Genomic DNA, 18,633 nt, shown 5'->3' with positions numbered 1-18,633 from the left:
AGTTTGAATGACCGCAGATTTCTCATCAGAAACTATGGAAGACAGGAAGAAATAACAAAAATTTTCAAAGCTGAAAGAAAGTAATTGTTCTCCCAAAATCCTATGTCCAGCAGACATTTCCTTGAGAAATAAAGGTAAAATAAAAACATTCTCAAATGAAGGAAAGATAAGAGAATTTGTCACCAGCTGACCTACTTCAACAGAATGGCCAAAGGAAGTTTTCTAAATTCAAAGGAAACAATAAAAAAGGAAACTTGAAAGATTAGAAAAGAAATACACAGTAAATGAGCACACAGGCAAATACAGTAGGTTTTATTTCTCTTCAATTTTCTAAATTGTTTGATTGTTGAAGAAAAAATAAGACAAAGTTTGATGTGGTTATAAATATATATAGAATAATTGCTTAGGAAAGATTATAAACTGGAGATTAAAGGGATATAAAGGAATGCAAGATTTTTATCCTCACTCAAAGTGGTAAAATGATGACAATCAGCCATGTTAAGTTTTATGTATGTAATATAATTTCAACATCAATTATATTTTTCATATGGATATCATATTTTTCAGTTTTAAAATTTGCACTTGGTGAGCCTTTATATCTTATATTTCTTTGCTGAGAATTTCTATTTTACTGAAGCTTTCTAGTTTTTTATTTGTTTAAAGCATGATTATGATTACTCATTGAAGAATTTTTTTCAAATCTTTGTAAGATTTGATTTTATCAAATCTACTTATTCAAATTTTTGTTTAAATTCTCCACATATTTGTTAGATAATCTAACTTTTCTGATATCTTAGAGTTGGCATAGTTACTGTTATAGCAAAGTTCAAATATGCAATAGAATATTATTAACTATAATTAGAATCACCATGCTGTACATTCTTCTCCACATTTATTTATTTTATAACTGGAAGTTTGTACCTTTTGATTGTCTCCCCTATTTGCCCTCCACTCCACACCTAATGCCTGCCTCTAGCAATCACTAATTTGTTCTGAGTTTTTCTTTCTCTTCCTTTTCTTTTCTTGATTACACATATTAGTGAAATCATGTGGTACTTGTCCTTCTGTGTCTGACTTACTTCACTTAGCACAAGGCTCCAAAGTCCATACGTGTTGTCACAAATGATAAGGCTTCATTCTCTTTTTATGACTGAATGATATCTATATCTGTACCAATATTTATCCTGTAATTTCTTTATACATCAATCTGTCAGTGGACACTTAGGTTATTTCCTTACCTTGGCTACTATAAATAATGCTGAAATGAACATGAGAGTACATATATTTGTTTGAATTAGTGTTTTTGGTTTCCTCAGATAAATACCCAGAAGTGGAATAGCTGAACATACAGTATTTCTATTTTTAATTTTTTGAGGAAACTTCACAGAGGCTGCACCAATTTACATTCCCACTAACAGTGCACAAGTGTTGTCTTTTTCTAGATTTTTTTCCAATAGTCATTACTTCTTTTGGTAACAACTATTCTAGGAGGTGTGAGGTAATATTTCATTTGTGGTTTTGATCTGCATTTCCTTAATTAGTGATATTGACTATCTTGGTCTTCTGTATATCTTCTTTGGAAAAATGTCTATTCAAGTCTTCTGCTCATTTTTAATGCATTGTTTATTTGTTCTGCTATTGAGTTGTATGAGTTCTTTCTATATTTGGATGTTAACCCTTTATTAGATATATGATTTGCAAAGTATTTCCTCCCATTCAATAGGCTGCCTTTTCATTTTCTTGATGCTTCTCTTTGCTGTGCAGGAGTTATTTAGTTATTTGATGTAGTCCATTTGTTTATTTTTGATTCTGCTGTCTTTGCTTTTGGTGTCAAATCCATAAAACTTTATCACTAGGACCAATATCAAGGAGGTTGCCTATATTCCTTTTGTTTTAAGGTCTTATATCTAAGTATTTAATCAATTTTAAGGTAATTTTTGTGAGGAGTATAAAATAATAGTCCAGTTTCATTCCTTTACATATGGCTGTTCAATTTTCCCAATACCTTTAATTTAAGAGATTGGCCTTTTACACTGTATATTCTTGGCTCCTCTGTCAAAAACTAATTGACCATATACATGTATGAGTTCATTTCTGGGCCATCTATTCTGTTCCATTGATCTATATGTCTGTTTTTATGCCAATACCACACTGTTTTAGTTATTATAGTTTTGTAATGTAGTTTGAAATCAGGGATACTTTTCCTTTTCCTTTTCAATTTGAGTGCTTTTAATTTTTATGTTTTTTGTGCCTAATTATTCTGGCTAAGACTTACAATACTGTGTTGAATAAAAAATATGGATTTTACTCTCCATTTTGTTAATGTTGTGTGTCGTATTGAATGGTTTGCAGATTAAGCCATCTTTTGCATCACTGGAATAAATCTCACTCGGTCATTGAGTGTGATTTATTAGTGTATTGTTGAATTTGGTTTGCTAGTATTTTGCTAAGGATTTCTATATTCATCTGGGATTTCAGCCTGCAACTTTTTTTTTCTTGTGTTATCCTAGTCTGGTTTTGATATCAGAGTAATGTTAATTTTATGAAAGCGATTTATGAGTTTGAAAATGTTCCTTCCCCTTTCATTTTTTTGGAGAAGAGTTTGAAAAGGATTGGTATTAGTTCTTCTTTGAATATTTGGTACAATCCACCAGTGAAGCTGCCTGGTCCTGGACTTTTGTTTGTTGACAGTTTTTGATTACTGACTTGGTCTCCTTACTAGTAATAATTCTTTTCAGATTTTCTATTGCTTCATGATTCATTTTTGGGAAGTTGTATGTTTCTAGATTTTTAAAATTTACATGAATTTATATTTATCAGTCATTTATTTTACAGCTTCTAGGGACTGTACCTTGCTTAGATTTTATCCTTACTGTTCCACTTTTTACTGTTTCCATTTTATTCTTGTACCCTATAGCAAACTTAAACTTCTATCTCTTGTTTTTGGTTTGGGCTCCCCCTCTCACTTTTGCACCTGCCTCCAAGGAAAGCATTCAACAATCCACTCACTTGATTATTAAACAAAATTCATTTAGCACTCTTCGAGGCAACATGAGAATAACATAAGAAAAACCTTTTTTCTACCCAGAAAAAAGCTCACTGCATAGTAAGAGAAGGTAAGGAGGAAAAAAATGGAAACACTCTGACCCTGGGCCTTTACTCCAATTCAGAGATGAAAATCCTGAAGAACTTATGTAACTTGTAGAGCTCCATTACATATTTACAGCCTCTACCTCAGCCTTCCTTGCTGGTACTCAGTGATTCATTTATTTGTTCATTCCATAATCATGAATATGTACCATGTAATAAAGGAAACACTGATACCTTGGAAAGAAAAAGTAAAACGAATACGATGGTAATTTGCAACAACTAACTGAATGGTGGTTGAGGCAAAGGAACAGATGGAAATGTTACAATGTGGTAAATGTTCTGATAGATCTAAGAATAGCCCTCTACAGAGCAAGGACATGGGGTACCTAACATGGATTGAGAGAAAAGGAAGAGAAGAAATACCATGGTCAGCTCTTATCCCATTCTTTATAGAGCTGTTCCAATCTTGAACTGCTTGTTCGAATTTCTCTTGAGGATGCTCAAAATGAAAGCAAAAGATGGAAGTTTAAGTCAACTAAATTGTATAGCCCTACTTTTACTGAGTTATAATTTATACACATTGATGTTAAGTATAAAATCTGGTAAATTCTGACACATGTGCATACCACCTCAATTAAGATACAGACCATTTGCATCATCACACTAACTTAAATACCCATATTACTATTTCCAGTCAAGATGACCCCATGCACTGACAGAGAAAACTAGGATTCTCATTTCTAACACCATATTTTTGCTTTGTCCCAGAACTTTATAAAACAAAATCTCACAGTATGCGCTTGCTTGTGCTTGGCTTCTTTTTGGCTCAAGAAACTGTTTTTGATAGTCATTCATAGTATTGCATGTATCAGTGTTCCTTTTAAGAACCGAGTTGTTTCCATTGAATAAATATATGACAGTATGTTTACAGACCTTTGCATTGTTTCTGGTTTCTGGTCATTGTAAATAAAATGGCTGTAAACATTCATGTGCATGTCTTAATGTGGACATATGTTTTCATTTTATTTTCTTTTTTTATTTCTGTGAGTACCTTCCACCTGCTTTTGACAAATACATAATGTAGTATTTCTGAACCTTGGAAGTCAGAAGGTGGGAATGAAAATGCCGTGGTATCAGTGGGTCAAAAAATCTCAATCTGATACTCAAGTGGCCTAAATGATAACCTCCACTGCTTCTCACTTCAATTAAAATACAGCATTTAACAAATATCAACTCCATCAACTTACTGAATCCACATGTATAATCTGTCTATCTTTAAAGCTCCTTTCTCTTCTTTCCTCCCAATTTGAGGAAGAGGGTTCTACCTCCCTTTCCAAGCCAAACCCCTCCTTATCTTTTTAGTCTTCCATCTCCCCCAAGAGCTTCATTGTACTCTTGCCCTCAAGTCTTTTTCATACTTAAAAAAATGAAGTTTCATAGACAACAGTATGGCATTCAGACTCCAGCAAGTGAGAAGATATTGCACTAACAATCTTACAATTAAATATATGAATTGACAAATGTGAATGCAAAGTCAAGGGAACAAGGAAAGAAGAAAATGAAAGATCCTGGTTGCAAGCTTGGGAGGCTTCTCTCTGAGCACTTGGATAGAAATCATTGAACTACATATAAGGGAGAATTACAGTGAAGAAAGGCCCCGGAACAGATAGGACAGAATCAGAATCAAAGTACAAGTGATATGATTTAGGCAGGAAGTGAAGCAAAACCCTTTTTCTGAGATGGAAAGAAAAAGTGTGACTAGAGAGTGAAAGTATTTTCAAAGTGTGGAAACTGGTATGTTTATGTGTCAATTTTTCCTATGAATTGAGAAGCATAACAATTTTTTGAGTCAGCTGTCGGTGACATTTGGAATTTGAAGAAAGATGTGAGGAATTGGAAGTGCTTGTACAAGAAGAGAAGCAGGAGAGGCTACTGATACAGGAGCAGTGCAGAGTTAGTTGAGGGCCTTGGCTGGGTGAGGTTGGGAAGCATACGATCTGGGCTGTGGGCATCCTCCCAACCCCTCATCACTCCCCGTCATTATCCCCCCATTCCCCTGCCACCCTGCCAAACCTCCCATTATTCCCCCATTACCCCCCACTCCATCAAGTCCCCATCACACCTCCCCCCACATACACACCCCTCAGTTCAGAGGCAGCAGGAGGTTTTCAAGGTGTATATGGCGCAAGGACAAACCATGGAAGTCATTCATTGGTTGAGGGGGGCTGAGGGAAACTGCTGAAAGAGTAATGGGAGATTCAAAAGTCTTAAAGTGATAATAAAGTTTGGAAAATTCTTTCGTTCTTCCTGGCTCATAGCAAACACTCAAATATGTAACGTATGGGCGAATAGTCAACCCTTACTGTATACAGTGGCAAAGAATGCAGTGTTCTTTAGGAAAGACCAAGTTTCTGTTAAAGCCAGGAATCTATAAGAATCTTCGATAAAGAGACTGAACTTGTAAGCAAGATTCAGTAACTGAAATAAAACTAGTTGGTCTCCTCTTGAATGATAGAAAGTTACCTAAACTAGCACTTCCTAAATTTTAATGTATATATGAATCAGACTGTTAAAATCATGTTTTGAAATGCAGATTCTGAATCAGTAAATCTAGTTTGTACCTAAGATTCTGTATTTCTAACAAGTTCCTACAAAGAACCTGTGTTGCTTACAGCAAGTGCTTGAATAGCAATAGCTTGGACCACTTGAGAAGTGTGAATCAATGCTGAGTGACTTAATGGGGCTTTTGTGTTTGAGAATCTAGGAAGAGAAGGTGCCAGATTTCAGAGGAAGAACAAAAGGAACATAGCAGGTCCTTTGTGTCTCTATGGTGCAGGAGTCTACACTGAGCTGAATTCCAAGATTGTTCAATAGCTTTGGAGATTACAGTTCCAATAGGAGGTGCCATCTGCAAATATATCAGTAGCTATTGAGTTGAGAACAACTGGCAGCATCAGCCAGTACTCCAGGGGTGGACTAACATATAACAGTAGACCAAGAAATGGGAAGTGGACATCTCAGTCACCTTTAAAATGGAGTAGGCATGTTGGAAAGCTTACTGAAAATGGCAGGGAGCAGAGACAGTAAAGGAGCACAGACTCTAAGGAAGAAGGATTGGTTCAGAGTATAGCACAAAACTGAAGAGTTCAGTCAATGTGATGGGCTGAAACTGTGTCCCCCTGAGTTCCTATGTTGGAATCCTAATCCCCAGTACCTCAAATGTGACCTGAGGCATTTAAAAAGGGATAGTTAAAATTAAGTAGGGTCATTAAGGTAGGCCTTAATCCAATATAATTGGTGTACTTATGACAAGTAGAAATGAGGACACAGACATACACAGATGAAAACCATGTGGAGACAGGTGGAAGGTGGCCATTTATAATCCAAAGAGAAGCCTCACCTGAAAACAGCCCTACTGATGCTTTGATCTCAGACATCTGGCCTCTAGAACTGTGAGACAATATATTTCTATTGCCACTGGCAGCTAATCTGTGAAACCTTATTATGGAAGCCCAAGCAAGATTAGAAGGTATTTGGGTAAGGCCTAGAATAATGGTGTAAGAGGCTTCATGTGTCTTTCTGGTCTGGGGGATCTGAAGGGGATGTAGCCCTGAAGCGGTTACCCATTGGTGCTGTGATAAATCTCTGATGATGTGTTTGTTGAAGAGCCAAAGCATTGAGACTCCTCTAGCGATTCATGCTGGCAGCAAAATACAAACATTTATGTGGCTGTAAATGTTTAAGGTGAAAAAATTAACAACTTATGCTTTTGTGTTTCTAACCCAACACACAAGGAGAAAGTCCCAAATGGATTAAGAAACCTGTTTCGTAATGATCTCTCTATGGCAAGTTCAACACCTAGGAAAGAACAATTGCTGATAATCTGTATTATGCCAAGAATATAACTGCATTTTAGAATATTTTATTCTGTCCTCCTTCCCAGGAGAGGAGGCCAAAAGGCAGAAATTAAATTGAAACCCACAGATCTGGATGCCTGGGTGGCTCAGTGGTTGAGTGCCTGCCTTTAGCTCAGGTCGTGATCCTGGGGTCCTGGGATCGGGTCCCGCATTGGGCTCCCCACAGGGAGCCTGCTTCTCCCTCTGCCTGTGTCTCTCATGAATAAATAAATAAAATCTTAGAAAAAAAAGAAACCCATAGATCAAAAAGCTTAATTTGTCTTCCAGAAATGCATCCACACATTGGTTAACATTTGTGTTTGTGGTTGTGCAACTTTTAAGTCAATGTCTTTCTTCAGCCAATGCTCCAATCTCCTGCTGACCCTATCAATGGATCTTATCTGGGAATCTGTGCATCTAAGATGCCATGACAGGGAAAATGTGCAGACTGGCTCCTGAGGAAAAGTGAGAAGCTCCACCAGGTCTTGATCCCCTTATCAGAAATGTTGCTACCACCTCTCTTTCCACATGGGTTTCCCCTCTCTTGATCTGGCCCCTAGGCCTGGAAAATCTTTATAATGAGACAGTTTTCATAAATTATATGTAAGCAACAAATAGATTGTTTTGACCTCTAAGCAAAACTGTATGTGTTTTATTTTAACTAAAACTGAATACATAACTCTGGTGATATAAAAGTAAGGTTTGTTTTGTCTCAAAGCAGAGAAAAGCCTGTAAAAGAATATGCTCCCTGGGAGAGCTAGTCATTTTGAGTTAGTCTAAGAAACATAAAAACATTTTTTTCTCCCAATTCTTGGATTGCAACATGTAACATAAAGCACTAGTTGACTGGCACAAAAGGGCAGAACCCATCATTCAAGAATAGCTCAGATAGGCTTGTGGATCCAAAGGCAGAATGTTGCATGTGCCACTTTTTAGTGCCAGGGCAGGGGACAGGCTCATGGAATGCCTGATTGCAAAGTGGAATAGCCTCAGCAGGGAAATAGCAGCATCTGGCTTGTTTGCTCAAGGAGTATCTAGGAGAGGTGAAAGAGATCTAGAAAGTTTTTGAGATTTGGGGTGCTGAGCATGGGAGCCAGATGAGAATTAAGAATTATGTTGCTTACTGGGGTTCTATCCAATGTGACATAAGGTAACTGTAGGTGAGGGTAACCAGTTACAGGCAGTAGTGATGGTGCTGGTGGTGGTGGTGGGAAAGGGGGTTCCTTGCATTGATCATACCCATAGAATAGACCATTAATTGCACCAATGCTGGGAACTGTGGGTGCAGCCACACTGGAGGGCAACACCCAAAGACCAAGACTGAGGACAAGACATCTCAATGAAGACCAATGAAAGCCTGAGGGACAGACAAGGACAAGAAGCCTGTGAGAGGTTCAAGGCCCCTCCTGCGAAGGCATGATGTCCTGTAACCTAATTGTGCAGTGTTATACTAAGGAACTGGATGTAGGTAATGTCTCTATTTTTACATTTTACAGTAATAATTTCTTAAATCAATTAACAAGGGTCATTTCTGTTTGTTCTGCATGAGTGGGAAGATGTTCATTTTGGGGGCTGGATCAGAATGTCATCTAAGAAAAGGAAAAAAGGGAAAGGGACTTAGAAACTTTACCCAAATGACCGCAAGTCTCCAGGGAAGTGACAGTATAAAGAGGAAGTGATTCAGCTTTATATAATAGACAAGATTTAAGCCACAGTCCCAGTCTCTATCCCTCTTCCTGACCCTTCAACTACAAGTAGAAATAAGGTTCATAAGGAAGTTCAGGTCAGTTTTACAGAAATAAAAAGATGTATACTCTGCTCAACATCATTGTGTTGTGGTGAATTTTAAAAAGCTACACTAGGGATCTGGAAGGGAAGTTTCTTTCCATTTCATAGCTCAGAAGATTTGACTATTGCCTCCCATCTGCTGGTGAGAAAATCCAGCTCAATAAATGAGCCTCTTCCCACTCATGCAGAGCCAAAGGAAATGACCCTTTTCAGTGGATTTAAGAAATTATTACCTTAAAATGGAACAATGGGAATGTTACCTATAACCAGTTCCTTTGTGTTACACTGCATAATTAAAACGTCTCTACCATATCGTATTAGTAAAAGACATAATGGCAGGAGGGGACAGAGTAAGTCAATGTCACTTCTGAGAGTCAGAATATTAATGGGACCTTTCTGCCTGATAATGTAACTAAACCTTCTTAAATCCTACTTTCAGTAAAATTCCAAGGAGTGAGAGCTAGCTACTAAGAATGTCCTTCTCAAATAACTTCACTTGCATCAGGGCATTAACTTGAGGAATGGCAATGATGGTTTGCTCCAAGATAGAAGACTCTAAGATGGTTTGCTCCAAGATAAAACAGTTTCTAAAAAGGTCTGAGCTGTCAAATATCACACTCCCAACATCAACCCTACATTTTCTCCTTCTTTTCTCAGTGAAATAATTTCTCTTTTCCTTCACAATCTTTCATGTTCTACATTTAACTAATTTGAAGTCTTAAAATGCAAAGTCTAGACAGTACTATAGCACCTAATATAGAAAATCAAAATTATTTCCTTCTGTGCATGCTCTATGTTTAAATCCACCCTTCAGCATACAAAACTTGAGTCTATCCATCAATCAGATATCAGATTGCATTGTCTAGATAGTATCATATGTATTTATGAGATTAGCATTTCATGCAATGCTATCTAAAGATCAAATTTTAAACATTAACAGGTCACACAGAACTTATCAATTTTAAATTCACTGGACAAATGCACTCTTTATTACTTATATATACGTATGTACAAAATTAAACTTTTGCAAGCTGCTTCTAGTCATTTTGGCTGTGACCTAAATCTTGTTATAAGACAGAGACAGCAAAAATTCCTGGGCAACTATGTAAGTATACAGTAATTTCCTACACAGGAAAACGGTTCAACTCATTAGTATATTCATTAATATTCTTTAAATATATATTATATTCCAGGAAGTACCATGATACTAAGATTCCTATAGTCGTATGAAGGAAATACATACATACATATATACATACATATATACATTATGGAAGTTTCCATGTGAGTGGCAGAAATAACTATGAAAATCTTGGGAAAAACAAATTCTTCCTGCTTCTGGTGATGAGAAAAGGCGTTTCAGCTGGGCTTGAAGGGTGAATAGGTTTTCACCAGACTGAGATGAGACCAGCACATGGAAAAAAGCAGGTTCTACAGCTTGCACTAAAGGCAAAATTTTTAATGGAAATGCCACATAGTTCAATTTAAGTGGGATAGAGTATGAGATAAAACTTAAAAAGTTGACAGATTTTAGAAGATCCCTTCATTTATCTGTATGTTTTTTTTAAAAAAAGATTTTATTTATTTATTCATGAGAGACACAGAGAGGCAGAGACACAGGCAGAGGGAGAAGCAGGTTCCCCATAGGGAGCCTGATATGGAATTTGATCCCAGGACCCTGAGGTTATGACCTGAGCCAAAGGCAGACACTTAAGCACTGAGCCACCCAGGTGCCCCCATCTGTATGTTTTCTTTTAAATTTTATTTTTAATAAATCTCTACACCCAACGTGGGCTCAAACTTAAAACCTCAAGATCAAGAGTCATATGCTCTACCCACTAAGACAGCCCTCTCTTATATGTTTCTAATCACTGAACAGTGAGTTGAAAATTTCTCCTATGTTCTTATTCATGATTAAGATACCTCTAAATACAAAGATCCACAGTTTTAAAAGCCTTGTATTTTTCATCTCTAGGCTCTTGCAGAAAGTGCAAGCAATCTTTTGGAAATGGAGGGAAAGCCATGACTTTCAATGATACACTTTCATCTTACCTGAAATGTTAAATTTCATTATGTTCATTTGTCCCATACTTTCTAGGCTCACTGTTCTGCTATAGCTTAGAAGACAAAATAAACTGCAAGAATTATTCAATACAACTTCCCATTCTGAATTAAGATTTTCACCACTTGGTTGCTAAAGAGGTAAAGTGTATTCAATTTGCCTAATATTGATTCATACAATTAAAAAATCTAATAATAACACGTTAATCCATTGACATTTATAGCCTGATTTCACAGAGATACTTAGAACCAAAGCACCTGCTTTGAGCTAAATCTGCTTCCCAGAAGGTTACATCCTTGTAAATTGTTGATTAAATGATTGATCTTATACTGATTGAAAGTACTGAACAAATGTCAACATCCATTCTTTTCATGTTAGTTTCCTCAAAATTTTGGTCAATTACAATCAATTGAATTTATTTAAATTAATTTAATTAAAGAAATGACATTAAATATTTGGGATAATTTCATTTAGATAGTTCATCTCTTTAAGAACAATTATTTTTCTTTCATTCCAGTGATTAACACTAAGATAATATCTGTTCCAAAAATTGAGTCAGATCAGAATAAGACATTTGATTATTTTCTCCATTTTAGTTGTCTCTTCAAGTTGAAAAATAACCAAGTTCTGACTTGTACTATAGTTAGAAAACTCCCATATAGATAGAATCACAGAATTTTAAGACCATTATGTAATTTAGTCAAGCTGTTTGCCCAATCCATAAGTGGGTCTGAATTTATTATTTCATTTATAAGATTACCCGAAAAGTACTCCCCTAAAAATAATAAACCAGGAATCAGGCAGAACAAGCTCAGAAGACTACATACATGTAGGGTATGAGGCAGGATGGGATAACACGGGGAATGATAACGAGTTGGTGCCTATGTCCTACCAAACCAGGCTAAAATTACTCAGTAAAAATGTTATGTGAAAATTCATAACATGAAAATAAATAAAGATAAGGAAATTAAGTCTAGAAAGATTAAGTGACTTTCTACTGCACTCCAATTTAGGGAGAGAACACAGACTAGAAGAATCTCTCTCCTGCTATGCAGCATTTTTCTGAGTCTTTATGTTCTCAGTGGGTTTTTATGGACAACATATTGTTGGGTCTAATTTTTTAAGTCCAATCTGACAATCTCTGTACTTACCTGAATTTTCATACTATTGATAATGTTTAAAATGATCATTTATAAATTTGGATTAAAATTTACCATCTTTGTACCTACCTATTTTCTACTCATTGCATTTATTGTTTTTTTTTTCCCTCTTTTACTGCCTTCTCTTCTTTTACTTGCACATTTTATATGATTGTATTTTATCTCCTCTCTTGGTGTTTATAATTGATGCTTATTTTTAATTTTTAGTGGTTACTCTACAATAGAGTATATACATTTTTAAAGAATCTAAATCCACTTTTTTGAAAGGACAAACTAAGTTTTATTTACATCTTTCCTATAATTATATCATAACTGTGAGAAATAAATTTTGGAGATGATGAAGAAAGATAATACTCAAGATCTTGGTGCTGACGTAACATGGTGCAGAGTGAAGAGCATGCACTCTGGGCCAGTCTTCCTGGCTCAAATCCACACTGTGTATCTTTCTCTACTTAGATTTCTCCTGTGTCAAAATGATATTGTAATAGTACCTACTTCTTTGAGTTGTAATGAATAATGAGTAAATTTTTTTAAAGCTCTTAGTGTGTGGCATAGTGTCAACACTATTCATAGTTATACTACTTCTAACAACACAGACTTCATTAGTGTTTGGGCATATTTCTTGCAGGTCCTCATTTTTTTAATTTTCATAATTTTATTGAGATATAATTTGCATACCATAAAATTCACCATTATGAAGTTTATACTTTAAGTAGTTTTTAGCCAGAGTTGGACAACCATTCCCACAATTTTACATTTAGATCACACCAAATAGAAATCCCATCCCCATTATCAGTCAGTCTAAATCTATACCCAACCCTCATCCACAGCCCTAGAAAATGATTAACTGCCTCTCTGCCTCTGCAGATTTGCTTATTTTGGAGCTTTCATGTAAATGAAATTCTCTAGATCCACTTTCAATAACACTATACCACTTCATTAGAAATGCAGGTACCTTATAACAGAGAATTCCTAATTTGTTCTGTCTCTTGTGACATTGCTGTCATTTAATTCATTTATCCATATGCTATAGTTACCCAATGTATTATTACTATTATTGCTTTTAAAAAGTCATATTTTATCAGAAAGGGAGACAGAACATGGAAGACTCCTAACTCTGGGAAATGAACTAGGGGTGGTGGAAGGGGAGGAGGGCGGGGGGTGGGGGTGACTGGGTGGTGGGCACTGAGGGGGGCACTTGACAGGATGAGCACTGGGTGTTATTCTGTATGATGACAAATTGAACACCAATAAAAAATAAATTTATAAAAAAGTCATATTTTAGATGAATTAACAAGAAAAATAAACAATTTTAATCTTCATTAATGTCTTTCCTGATGCTCCTGCTTTCTTTGTGTACATGCAAGTTTCTGATCTAAGTCATTTTACTTCTGCCTGAGGAATTACTTCTAACATTTCTTCAAAGGTAAGTCTGCTGGTGGTGACTTCTTTCAATTTTCATGTGTCTGAAAAATATTTATTCCTCTATTATTGAAGCATAAGTTAGCTAGACACAGAATTCTAGGATGCAGATTTTTCTTTTACTACTTCAAAGATTCCATTCCATTCTCTTCTTGACTGCATAGTTTCTAATGAGAAGTCTGTAGTAATTCTCATGCATTTTCCTATAGATACATTGGTTTTTATCCCCCTCTTTCTTCCCTCAAGATTTTGTCTTTGGTTTACTGCAGTTTGAATATGCTATATCTAGATTTTATTTTTTGTTTTGCTTAAAAAAATCCTACTCCTCCTTTTATGTTATCTATTTTTTCCATTACATTCTTTATCATATTAGTTATAGTTATGTTAAATTCCTTATCTGATAATTCCAGTATTGTTGCTATATCTTATTCTGCTTTTCATGATTACTTTGTGTTTTTAGACAAGTGTTTTTTCTTCTCTTTTAGCATTACTTGTAATTTTTTGATGAAAGCCATACATGTTTTATAAGGTAATCAGGATTGAAGTAAACAGGGTTTTACCATGATGATTTCTATGAATATGGCTAAGCTCAGCTATATTTCATACTTGTTGCAGCTGTAGGACCAGAGGTTTCAAATTCCCCCTAGTGTCCATTTTTGTTTGTTTTTGTTTTTGACTTCCTTCTTGATTTGAGTGTTACTCTTGATACTATTCTTCAGTAATGTCTGTGCCTTACAGATCTGGCACATCTTCTAATGGTAATATACTGCTATAATGGAATATTATGGGTGTGGTGGTAGGGCATAGCAGATGGGGGCATTCTATAATCTTTCAATTGTTGGGCATTCAGTGGGACTGGTACTTGAGGCTATGGTCTTTACATGTTTTTCTGTCCCTCGCTCCCCAAGGGGTCCCTGTTCCCTTCCTTAGCTGCAGTGTTTCCAATATATTTCCTTGAAGTCCTGCCCCTTGGTGACTATGGTTTTTGTTTTTCTTTTCCCCCCTCAAGTTAGATAGTGCTTAAAGTGGGGCAGAATCATCTTCCCCTAGTGAGAATAAGTTTCCAGAACTTCCCTCTGGAAAATTCCTTCTTCCTGGAGACAAGAACTTCTTTGGGCAAAAGAGTTTGAGACAGCCATTGCCAATGACATGTGGAAATCTTTCTTAGAGCCTAACCCTAGGACCTGATCCAATTTCTGAAGGGAAAACTCAGAATGTGTGAGGGTCCTACTTGGACCCAAGGAGCTTCTTGCTTTCATGCTAGTCTGCCTCAGCCTCCAGCAATTTATTGCAGTTACTATTTAAATGTTCCTGCCAGCTTGTGGTGTCTAGCATCTTCTGCTCCTTATAAGCAAGTCTGTGTCCCTACCACCACCCCCATGCAGTGTTTCCCTGGATGAATCTATATCTGCAGGTTTCAGGGTAGCAGACCAATCTATAACCTTAGTTCTCTGAAGAGTCTAAGAAAGATCATTGGTTTTCAGTTTCCTCAGGTTTTTTCTGTTGTAAGGACAAGACTGATGAATTCCAAGCTTTTTACATATTGGAGATGAAAGTGGAAATCACATCTCTTCTTATCTGTGAGAATCTTAGCAAGTTTCTAAATCTCTTTTTGCATCATTTTTTTTTTCATCTGAAAGCATGGGTGCAGAGTGACTTAAGCTCTAGAAAACATTAACCACAAAGCATGGCATGAAGTAGTGCCTCAATCAATGCTATCTCCATCCACCATAATGCCATGTAACCAGTTTGACTGAATGAAAGGAATGAACTATTGATTTGTTCCCTTGATTTAGAGTTATATAAAGATGACATATTTTTATAACCAAGTGTATTTTATTTTATGATAGTATATTAATTGTCTCACAAGCTGTATCTAAACAAAACAGAATAATCCAATGAATTGTTCATTCCAGTGATGCTGTCTGTCTAGTCAATAAAATATGCCTTCTTCTAGAGCTACCATAGAAATTATCACAAACCTGGCAGCTTAAATAAAAAGGAATTTGTTCTTTCAGAGTTCTGGAGGCCAGAAGTCCAAAATCAAGGTATTGGCAGGACCATCCTCTCCCTGAAGGTGCTCTGGGAAAATCCTTCCCTGCTTCTTTCAGCTTGTGACAGTGCCAGGCATTCCTGTGGCTGCCTAATTCTAGTCTCTGTCTCCATCTCCACCTGGTCTTCTACTTTCTTGTCTCTTACAAGGGCACACTTCTCATTAAATTTATGGCCCACCCAGTTAATCTAGGATGATCTCATCTCAAGATTCTTAACTTCATTACATCTACAAAGACCCTTTTTCCAAATAAGTTCATATTCACAGTTCTGGGGCTCAGGGTATGGTCATATTTGGGGAAAGCAACCATTTGACCCAATAAAATGCATTAGCTAAATTAGCTGTTGCCCTGGGCAAACCTATCAGTTTGGTGAAAGAATTAAAGTTCCAAGTAGAGTCCTAGATTACCCTAGAACAGAGAAGGATGTTTTTATTCCTTTTTCAATCCAATGGATTCTGTGACACAATTATCAGGCCAGATCCTCAAAGGAACATGATCAATTGTATCAATTTACTGTTTTTTCTCCCAGAGTGGGTCACAATATTTTATCTCCAGAAGCAATTTTAGATGATTCCTTTGAATACAGAGGAAGCAAATAATATGGCTCTTATGCTGTAAATGGAAAATTAAGACGGAAGGGTAATCCAGTTAATGTTTACAGTTTAATTAGAAATGCTGACAGAAAGACTTGCCGTGTTGGTAGAGCTCCCTATTAGTGCTGTCAACATAGCTGTACCGCCTCATCTTCTTATTTTCTTTCTCGAATTTTAATCTGGGCTCCAGAACCAAAGAAGTTCTATTTTGCATGCATCAGTAACAATGAGCAATTTACACTTAGCTATCTTCGTCTGTAAAACCACAGCAGCTGCTTGGGAGTCCTCATTCTACTGTGATAAGCAGGTTTGCTGTTTTCTTCCTCACTGGTTCAGTACTCATGCCAGGGGTGGGGTGGAGGGCTGAGTAAACAGGAGAGCAAGGAGACAACAGCATTCCATTTCTAAATAAAAAAGGTTGTTTCAAAATTCAGCCACTTAATTTCCAAGATGTGTAGTTCTTTTTAAAAATGTTTAGATATTCTCTTGGATGTAATGCTTTGGCTTCCTTTCTGAGAATATACATAGCATCTGGACAGCAGCACACCTCTGATTGGTGCAGAGCAAGCCAAATTGTGCAGCTTACTGGAAGGATGGATGAACAAGAATATCCAATTTCGGAGTAAGAACTAGGTATTAGCTGAATCAGTGGCATGTGGACACCTTTAGATTCTCTCTCCATAACTTACCAACCTATATAGGAAAAAAAAGGAAGTGGAGGGTACACTATTAACTAGGACCTACTGTTTTTCTCTTTACTATTAAAAATGTAGGAGGAAACATTCCTATTGGCTATGATAATATCAAAGTTTTATACCTTATGAAAACCTATGTGTTTCCATTAATCATGAATCACTTGGTATCCCATCACCATAGCCCTACTTTACTTTTCAATATACAAGTATGTGCTCTGTTCAACCCGAGAAAAATGGTGGGAAAGGATGGCTTGAGGTGGGGGTAAGAACAGTGACAAGGGAGGTGGCCATCTGCCTTGTGGGTTCTAGCTGACAACTGCATGCTCCACTGTACTGTTTAAGGAAGCCATTTCAGGTGCAGTGCAGGGACCTATGGCAACATTAGTTGCCCGTTCTTGAGAACTGATTATACATAAATATTTTAATATTCAAGAGTTTGCTAATCTTCACAACAGCCCAGTCAGGTAAATACTTTCAATCTCATAAAGGCTTAAAAGGTCAAGTAACTTGCCAATGGCCTCACTAAGCCAGAACTTGTGGGCCGACCTGTTTGACTCCAAACCCCATCCTCTAAACCACAGATGTAATACTGATTATGAATAATTGGTTATACTTTTTTTTTAACCACCTGTGACATTGTTTTTAGTATTTTACATGGTTTTATCCATTTAATAAGTATAACAGCTACAGGATATAGGTACTGACCAAGATAGGTACTGACTAAGATGGCCATGACATTTTCTTCAGCTTGACTAAAGTTAGACAGGCTTCTTCCTGACTCTGAGCCTCTGACTTCTCTTTTTTTAGAGCATTTAATTTTGATAACCTGTAATTCTAAATCCTTTCTTTAACTTTTAGTGTTAAAAATCTTTTTAACACCTCTTGTCTGTTTTATAAGTTAGGACTACCTTTCTCAAGGAACTGAGAGCCATCCCTGTAAAGTGTAATTATCAAGAGAGATAGCACCCCCTAAGTTCCAGTCTCTGTGAGAGGACAGGAACCTAACCTTGGTGGAGTCTTGCTCCAAGTTGTACAACTATCTCCTGTCAGAAAAATACAAGAAAGATGACTTTCTCTTTGAGTTAGGCCAATTGGCAAACCCAGATGACCTATGAGCTGCTCACCCGGGTCTTAAAAACTCTCCCACCTTTGTTTCAGTGGAGTTGAGTTCAGATTGCTTTCTGGTTTCTCTCCCTATTGCAATAGCCTGAATACAGTTTTCCTTGCCTACTTAAATTTTTCCAGTGCAATTTTTGGTGTGATAGTGTTTTTGATCCCCATTTTAAAGATAAGAACCCTGAAGCACAAAGATGATATAATTCCTCCAAGATCACATGATGGGTAAAGTCAGGGCTAGAACTCAGGCGGTCTAGTTTTAGAGTCATGCATGAATTGTTATACTCAAAGGAAAATGGAATATTCACAGTGTTATGGAAAAATATATGCCATCATATAATAGGTACTTGAAAGCTGAGAGCCATTCTTAGGAAGAGCAAGAAGGGAAAAATGATTCAAATAAAGAAGATCTGGCTCAGATCAGGAGGTTCCCCTCAGTAACCTGGAAGCCTTGGGTGATCATAGTAGCAGTTCCTGATGTTTGTGTTTGTCTGTCCTTGTGACTGAGTGGGAGTAGAAGAGCCCTCGTTACCTCCACTGGCTTTTCCACTCTCTTGACCATCTGTCAGGAAGCACAAACACCATTGAGGGATGATGAGCTAGTATGTATGACATTTCTGAGTGGTATCTCACTATATTACTTACTAAGGTCAAGAAAGAAATGGGAATGGCCCATTTTAAAGACAATCAAATCTAATCTAAATGTCATTTGATAGGTTTAAGGATGCCAAATGGAAGACTAAATTATGGAATGCAA

At 36.6% G+C, this 18,633-nt stretch overlaps 1 protein-coding gene and 1 long non-coding RNA gene across 15 annotated transcripts in view; one reads left to right on the top strand and one right to left on the bottom strand.

Annotated features, from left to right (window-relative positions):
• Positions 1-18,633, bottom strand: part of RGS7 (regulator of G protein signaling 7) — a 580,824-nt gene that overhangs the window by 175,218 nt on the left and 386,973 nt on the right. The gene's annotated exons all lie outside the window — the stretch shown is intronic.
• Positions 1-18,633, top strand: part of LOC140635567 (uncharacterized) — a 56,952-nt gene that overhangs the window by 28,519 nt on the left and 9,800 nt on the right. Inside the window, exons 1-4 of one of the 8 annotated variants that reach the window (XR_012032910.1) lie at positions 8,148-8,454; positions 9,214-9,369; positions 10,873-10,976; positions 13,364-13,422. This is a non-coding gene — a long non-coding RNA (uncharacterized lncRNA). Of the gene's footprint in view, positions 1-8,147; positions 8,455-9,213; positions 9,370-10,872; positions 10,977-13,363; positions 13,423-18,633 lie in introns of those variants that run through there. The other 7 variants (XR_012032911.1, XR_012032912.1, XR_012032906.1 and 4 more) reach the window with 7 other exon arrangements.

This window comes from Canis lupus, chromosome 6 (assembly GCF_048164855.1).
Source record: "Canis lupus baileyi chromosome 6, mCanLup2.hap1, whole genome shotgun sequence".
Classification (NCBI taxonomy): Eukaryota; Metazoa; Chordata; class Mammalia; order Carnivora; family Canidae; genus Canis; species Canis lupus.
Note: the sequence above shows the minus strand (reverse complement) of the source record. Positions and strands in the feature narration are given on the sequence as shown.